We start from the raw sequence: 8900 nt of genomic DNA on the forward strand, positions 1-8900 counted from the left end.
AAACAACCTTTTACCACTGTCAAATGGCAGCTTCAGTCCGCAGGTGAAAATGGAACCTAATGGCTAATGAATTAGCTTAATTTTATGTTCACACATGTCCTTTGCTTTCTCACCCACGCCCACACACCCTGCTCTGTTTGTGATCGGCCAGCTGAGGAGGTCCAGCGGTAGTTTTGTGTCAATGTTTTGGCAAGAATCAATCAGCAGTAAAGAGGACGTCATCGTTATAATCGCTAATCAATCAAGCATTAATTAAAACTGTGAACTGTTTTCCCCACGTTTTCATTAAAGCAATGCCTTATTGTATGGAATCCCATATGCTCTTAATTGAACAATCATGCTTTTGTCACGTGTCACGGCTTGTGTGCAATATATTGATCATGATTTACCAGCAGAACCAGCAGTTAAAAGCCTGTACAGTGATAGATGATACAGTACATATACCTCAAAATCTCTCTAGAATAAAATCAATTGAAGGAGCCTCACATTTTGGAAGGAAATCAATCAATAAGTGGAGAGCGTTCATATTGGAGATTTTGATAAATTAGATTTGCTTTCACTTAAATCACCTTGTTTAAGGTTTATAGGCTCATAAGTAGGAATACAGTGCTCTTTTTTTTCAAGAGCTCAGTCCGATTGTCTGGAGAGTAGAGGTCTTCACACATTCACTTGGTTCCTATTTGAGACCCAATCCCATAGGGTTCAAATTATATTCGGTTTAATCGGGTCGGTAGAGTCCCATTGGATTGCCCCAGGTCTCGGGGATGTCCAATATGTCTAATACCCCAGTGAATCCAAGTGGACTCTCTATCAGCTGGGATCCTGTGGTGCGTCATTAATCTTCACAGGAGAAAAATGTGTTTTTTGAGGCCGGTTGAGAGAGGAGGGGGAAAAAATTGACACGTATCACTGCTCTCTGTTAATTAGAGGAACATCATTCTGCTGCAAGACAAAGTCACTGTTTAAGGAAGTCAGAAGTAAGTTTCATGACTTGGCTACTAAGTCCAAGTCCAAATCAAGGCAATTAAATCCCAAATCAAGTCCAAAGACAAGGCAATTAAAGTCTAAATTAAAACTCTCAAATCAAGAAAATTGAGTTTTAAGTCAAGTCCGATTCCTAAACTGTGTGTTTCGAGTCCTAAACAAGTTGTCTGTCTGCTGGTGTGCACTGTCGACCAGACTTTTCCCTCACAATGTGATTGTTGTGATTTGAAGCAAACCCATCGTCATGAACATGAAGCGTTTTACAATATAATGTTTCATCTTTAAGATAAGGAGGATACCAAGACATCCCAAGTGCACAGATTAAAGTCCAAGTGAATTCACGAGTCATTGGCGTTGAAGTCCAAGTCTGTATTAAAGTCTATTCGAATTTTGTCGAGTCTGAATCAAATCCACTGCTGCTGCTGCTGCATCATGTCTAATTATCTTCGAGTCTATTGGGTCTTTTGTTGTTTTCCATTAAGTTATTAGTTTGGATGGATTCTCCATTTATCTGTTTCTGATCCCATATTCTGGACTTGTGAAGACCTTCACTGTAGAGTCCAAAGACCATGGCAGTACAGTATGTGTGAGAGTCTCAGTTCCCAGTGAGAAATCATGAATTCAATACACTGACCATTACCAAGACAGAACGAACAATGAAATGATGGGTATCTCTTTGTGGCAACAATTATCAGATTATAACCTGAAGTTATCATGCAGGTAAAACATCAGAACATTAACGTTTCTATCATATATATCATATTTATCATCTTCTAGATATCTGAGTTGTAGATTACCATGTATAAAAACTTGAATACAATGTTACTTGTTATTTCAGTAAAGCAATGTCTCATTACACATAAAGCTTTGATTTAGTTGGGAGATGCTCGTGTCATGTCAGATGCTCGTATCTTAATTTTTATAACAGCGTATTAAAGATTGACGACTTTGAAGGGAAGTGGAAAGTTGGCCAAATGTATCTTGAGTTAAACAAATTAATTTCTATAACTTGATGTGCTACTTTACTTTTTTTTCTGTCGGGTCTGCATTAAATGATGTCAATTAGAAATTGTCCTTTTTTTTCTGATTAAATTATTGTCTTTGTATATATGATATGATTTTTGTTCCTGTTCTTACGGAGTTTTTGCAGGTAATGAAGTATATTTGATAGCTATGGGCGAAGTATGGGTGTTAAGTGTTCAGTAGACTGCTTCAGACAAGTATCTGTGTCCATTCGCCTCGTTCAACTAATCTTCACAAACTTCTGCTCCTTCTTTTCACTTAATTAATAATGATGTCATCCCAAGAGCCTTTTTCTCTATGTGCAATATTTCCTATTCATGCAGTATAACTCTATAGCTACTTACTCTTTTTAAAAAAAATGTTGTGAGGTTCATTTGCTGCCATGAAGGCGTTGTTGTCCTTTTTGATTTAGGACTGTATTGTCTTTCATTGTCGGAAAGCAGTTGTTGTTTTTTGTTGGGTTTTTTTTTCTAATACGACTTAATGTGGTATGAATGAAAAAGTTGTCTGTGTAATTGCACAATTTATTGGAGACTAATTTAAAGGCTTCAAAAACGACAAAATACGACTGTTCCTGTGCATTTTCTGTTTGTTTACAAAATATTAAAGCACATCATATGTGTTGTATGCACTGATCTAATCATTTCATGCACTTTTATATACATGAAATAAGTGGTGACAGATGTATTATACTTTAGGTCTTGGCTCCTAGGGGGACAGAAGAAAAGTTGTGAACTCAATACTGATATCTTGAGCTTATTTCCACATCCAGCAGTTATGGAGTAACTTTATCATTCATTTGGAGTCGTGTTACTATCCACCAGGTGAATTTAAGTCCAATATTCACCCTCTTTTAGCTCTGTTTTTGGGTTCCACCTCCTCCCGAGGGAAATATCTGGCTCTTTAGCTGCTAAATGCTCCACTATGTTCACCAGCTAGTCTACAGCTAACTGTGTCTGTTAGCTGCTAGGTGTTGAGCAGGTAGTGTACAGTGAGTTTTTACAGCTTTATCTAAAAAAAATGAATCTATGAGAGCGCTGAGAGTGAACCAAAACAGTAAAGTTGCAGGTGGACAGCTAAAACAATGAGCTGAAACTCACTATAAAGCTGAGGGGAGCTGCAGAGAAACTGATAATTCTCTGTAGGTTCATTACTACTGTCATGGGCTATATTTCCATTTCAGTTTAAACACTCCAGGACACAGAAGATAAATGTCCATGAAGTTTACTGGGAATCTTGTGAAACTATAAACACAATACAACAAAATATCTGCATTATTATACAACCAAACATCACAACAGTATCTGGTAAATAGCATGGCTTAGCTATCCTAGCAATGCAGCCAATATCATGAAACACAATTGCCCAAATGAAAACAGTAAGCAGCAGCTAAATATAGAGCTAACTTAGCTTAGCAACACAATTAGCATCTCAGCAGTCTCAATATCCACATAAACTCAAAATTGCTTCATAACTTTATTTTACTGGATAACTAATACTCACAGACGTTGCCTTAGCAAAGAGGGAGGAAGAATAGCCAAGTAACTGAAGAGCTGATGACTGTGCTCACACAACTGTAGCTGATGGCCGCATGGTGAATTTACTTCCTGTCTGTCTCCCAGCAGGCACTGCTACTATGTTGCTATGGTTACGAAAATAAACAAATCACAAAGAGTTGTATTTTTTACATTTTCTAGGGGCATAACAACTACGAGCCACAAACACAATACACACTGACAGCTCAGACACTGTAACAATGAAAAACACTGATTATAGCAGCATCAATGTGTTATAGGAACTTATGTTAAGTGATGAGATTGTACTAGCATCTTAAATTTCTTATATTGTAGCACATTTGGTGTCCTGATCGACACAAGTCCAAGTTATTTGCTGATATGTTTTGACTTTTATCACCTTAGAAGTCAGTTACAACAAGCTTGGCTAAGAGTTAGTGCTGTGCCACTTACACTTAGACTTAACAACTGCAGAGGCTGTCAAAAAAAATCACTATTACTAGAATAAATATAGCAGCATGAGAATAACATTGTTCTCAGAGCTCCGAGACATCGTGGTGACCCAGAACAGGTCCTACATATTTCCTGCAGAAATCAAGCTGAAGAGACCTAGTTTCATGAAGTGAAACCTAATTTTAGCCACTGATTATCTTTTTCTCGTGTTGAATTATGTGTTACAACAGCGTTCTGTTGTACAGTAAGAAATTAGAGAGCGTCAGCAGTTCAGCAATGTTGCTTGACCGCCTTTCTGGTTATGATGGGCCACATTAGCACAAGCGAGCTAATTGAGTTCCTCCTCTTCCTCCCATTTTATACTGTACATCAAAGTATGGTTGCAGGTCTTGGGGAGTGGTGCTGTATATGTGAAATAAGTTGTATAAATCCTTTTTGCTGAGTGAAGTCTTCCTCGAGTGACATCATGTGAGGTATTTTATTTATACAGCATTTCTATATTTCTATATTTCTATTCTAGGTCTTCACTTGATTAATAGCTCAAAAATGATGAGCCTGCTTTGCTGTTATTGGTTATATCTCCTAGAAGCTGCTCCTCTTTAGACTTCCTCCAGCTCCAGAGGCTACGTCAAACAATAGTCGTGATATTTCACTTCTATTCTGACCCAAAATATGAGACTGAACAACAAATATGACCATAGCAACATAAAGGCTACAGAATGGGCTGCCAGGCTTTTGAGTTTCAGTGGGGATTTTTATATGCATTTACATCAAGTTTTGGAACTTTGACCATGTTTAATATCCTGCATCCAACATTATAACAGTATGAAAATAACAGAAAGTCACAAAAAGCACGTTATTATTATTATTTACTGCAAAAGAACCCATGAGAATTTACCAATTAAAGGGTATGGAGATATATTTCTTGCAAAAATCTAATGAAATATTTAAAATATATCAACACTTACAGCACTTAAGTTTAAAATTGAATCATTTTACACATCCAATGGAGTTTCCAAATGATTAAATTGTGCATTAAAGTCAAGATGTTTAAAGACTGTGTAAAGTGAATTCAGACATTTTCTTCTAAACACATTAAATAGGTCATAAATGTATTTCTAAAAAAGGTGTAAAAAGCATTTCAACCATTTAGATTTGAATTGTGGAGCTAGGCTTCACAAACTGTGTTTCAAAATTTCTGTGTTCAGGATTTAGTGGGCGGGTTTAAATCACTGCAGCTGAGGTAGAGGTGGTGACTTTGATTGACAGGTGACACTTGGTAGGGGGCGGGGTTTCAGCGGACTCGGCGGGCACTCCCACAGCGTTTGGGAGCAGAGAAAGAGGCTGATTTTTACACAAGTTTGAAGCCTTTTTTAATCATTCAAATTTGGCAGGGTGGTTAACAACACACTTTTCTGTGGTATGTCAAATGTTTTAAAAATGGCTATAGCAAAATATAATGAGAGTATGAAAGAAATGTTAAAGAATATGGGTAGAATTTGATAATACAGGATTAAAGTATGGCCAAAAGTATGATTTACAACCCAAACTATTCAAGTACACTTTTACTGCAAGCAAAAATATAATTGAATATTTGAAATATATCCACACTTGCTGCACTTCATTTTACAAATTGAGAAGAGTTTTCAAATGATTTAATTGTCTAAACTTGGAAATGGGTTTACAGTGAGGGGCTTTGGTGTAGCTTCTGAGCACGTAGCTGCTGTCTATCATTGATGCAACCTGTTTAAAAGTTCACAACAGGCTTCTTCATTGACGTCATTGGTGCCACCAGTGTTGCCACCCTCCATGATTAGAAAAGTCTGTTCTTCCTAACACCACATGGAAAGAAATCAAACAGAACTAAAAACAAAACCTAACCTGACCCCCCCCCCCCCCCCCCCCCCCCCCCCTCTCAGGCCGGTCTTGTCTTTGGCAGGTCATTGAACATCTACGGTCACTGACACCATCAACTAAAAAGAACCGACACTTGTATTACTTTTATGACACATGTATTAATACCTACTGTTACCATCACATCCTGGGCCATCTGAAAAACCTCTTGAAATTCATAGAGGACTGAGAGGGGGCAATGCATTTTCTCACAATACCAGAACAAAACAAACTAAAAATGTTGTGGTTACACTAGTGCACACACAAATAGGGGGGGGGGGGGGGGGGGGTGATAACAAATGGCAGTGATTTCCACTTCCTTCAACATCCGTCCATTTGCATTTAGATGGAAAATGGAACAAGGCTATTTGGACAACTTTGGCCAAATGGAGGAGCAATGGTCAAATGTTTTGCCTTTAAACTATTTAATTCTTTTCTCATAGCGTCTTTATCAGGTGTATTAACCCTCCTGTTGTCCTTGAGTCAAGGAAGGAAGGATGGAAAGAAGGATGGAAGGGAGGGAGGAAGGAAGGAAAGAAGGAAGGAAGGAAGGAAGAAAGAAAAGGAGGGAGGATGTAAAGGAAGGAAGGAAGGACGGAGGAAAGAAGGAATGTAGGTAGGACAGGGAGGAATGAAGGTAGGACGGAGGGAGGAATGAAGGTATGACGGAGGGAGGAAAGAAGGAAGGAAAGGAAGGAAGGATGGAGGAAAGAAGGAATGATGATAGGATGGAGGGAGGAATGGAGGTAGGATGGAGGGAGGAAAGAAGGAAGGAGGAAGAAAAGGACGGAGGAAGGATGGAGAAAAGAGAGAAGGAGGGAGGGAGAAAGGAAGGACAGGTGGAAGGAAGGAAGGAAGGAAGGAAGGAAGGGAGGGAGGGAGGAAAGAAGGAACAGTCAAAACAGACGGGGTCAATTTGACCCGGGAGGACGACACAAAGGTTAATACAGTTGCTGCTTGAATGATCATGATTATCAGAAATGAGCATCGTGAGCATCAATTTACTTTCCGTGTTCAGACTTATGATAAGAGATCCAACCATCAGTGAGGTACGTTTATACCTTTTAGGGAAAGTATTGTGTGTATTCAAACCAACTGCTGCAGCCAACAACGCCCATAAATCTTCTCATTCAATCATTATGTATCACTGCTCAGGTGTTTGTTTGATAGCATGACCTTTCCATTATGAGGAGAAGCTTGAACTTTGAAGTCTTTATTTCACTTTATTGTATTATTCTTGAAATTTGTTAGCCGAGCTGACGAAGGGAGAGGAGAGGAGAGGAGAGGGGGAAGGGGTTTTTTGGGGTGGAGTGAGGGATTTCAAAAAAGGCTGCAGTCGACCTCATGTATCACTGCCGACCTGATCTGATCAGAAGCCACAGAACCGTGAGGGACAAGTTTTGCTCTGATTGATTGATGTGCCAAACAAAAAAAAAAAGAAAAAAAGAAGAAGAAAAGCCAACTGGAAAAGAGATTCACAGCAAAGCGACAGAGCCTGACCACGGAGTCTGCTTTACTTGAGGAAAAGATGGCTATATCAAAATATAATAAGAGTATGAAAGAAATGTCAAAGAATAGGGAGTAAGATTTTAAAATATGGGATTAAAGTTTGGCCAAAAGTGTTACTTTCACAGCCCAAACTTTTCTATTTTCCATTTCTTCTACACTATACCTTTAAATATGGGGGGATTGTATTATTGTTCACAGTTTACATGGATGAGTCCATATTTTCAGGCTTCATCAAATACAATCAGATTTATTCCACATTATTAATGTTTCATTAACACGCTCAGACTTTTAAACGTGTTTTAAATTTTCTATCAGGTTTCTCAAAATGTCCTTATTATCATTATTATTATCTTTCTTATTATAACTTTTTCTTACTTTCATTTCATTTCATTTTCTCAATGTTCTTTCACCATGTTCACTTTTTCATTAAATATTCTGAGACCTTCATTCACTTTCTTCCAAATGTATTTTTTATTAACTTTCATTCAATATTCTCACACTCTGTTTTCTCAGATTTTAATACAATATTCTCAATACTCTACAACTTTTATAGCTGGAGACAGAAGCTGGCTTACGAGAGCTACTTCATGAATGCAGGTAACAAGGATATATCACGAGAGGTCGGGGGTTAAGGGGTTAAATCCCATTGCAACAAATATTTAAGATAAGATAAAGTGAAACATCCCGAGGGAAATTTGTCTTGGGCAGTCGAGCAATACATGACAATAAAACACATAGTCGAAATAATACGTAATTGATTAGCCATGCTGGGGTAAAGCCCAGTGAAACCATAGTTACTCATAGCTAGTTGATACACTCATCGATACAAACTCACCACAGAGCATTGTGGCCTGCTAACCAATCATCACTTGCCTAAGCTATCAATATGAGGATTAAAACAGTCAATCATGATGCTTCTCTTCCTGGAAACAACAAACTTAAACAAACAACCAATTGGATAACGCTGCAGGCTGAGTGGAAACCACATTTACTTTGGACATACTAGAATTCCCAAAACAACTATTATCATCAACATCAAAAGAGCAGGTCAAGGAAGGAAGGAAGGAAGAAAGAAGGAAAGGAGGGAGGAAGAAAGAAGAAAAGGAGGGGGGCAAGGAGGGAAGGAAGGAAGGAAGCAAAGGAGGGAGGAAAGGAAAGAAGGAAGACAGGACAGAGGAAAGAAGGAAGGAAGGTAGGTGGGAGGGAGGGAGAAAGGAAAAGAGGGAGGGAGGAAAGAAGGAAGGGAGGGAGGAAGGAAAGGAGGGAGGAAGGAAGGGAGGAAAGGAAAGAAGGAAGGGACGAAGTAAAGGAAAGGAAAGGAAAGAAGGAAGGGACGAAGTAAAGGAAAGGAAAGGAAAGAAGGAAGGTAGGAGGGAGGAATGAAGGAGGGAGGAAGGACAGACGGAAAGAAAGAAGGAACAATTGGATAACACTGCAGTCTGAGTGGAAACCTTGTAACTCCATATTTCACTTTGGACATACTAGATTTCCCAAAACAACTATTATCATCAACATCAAACAAGT

This window comes from Scomber japonicus, chromosome 18 (assembly GCF_027409825.1).
Source record: "Scomber japonicus isolate fScoJap1 chromosome 18, fScoJap1.pri, whole genome shotgun sequence".
NCBI classification, from domain to species: domain Eukaryota; kingdom Metazoa; phylum Chordata; class Actinopteri; order Scombriformes; family Scombridae; genus Scomber; species Scomber japonicus.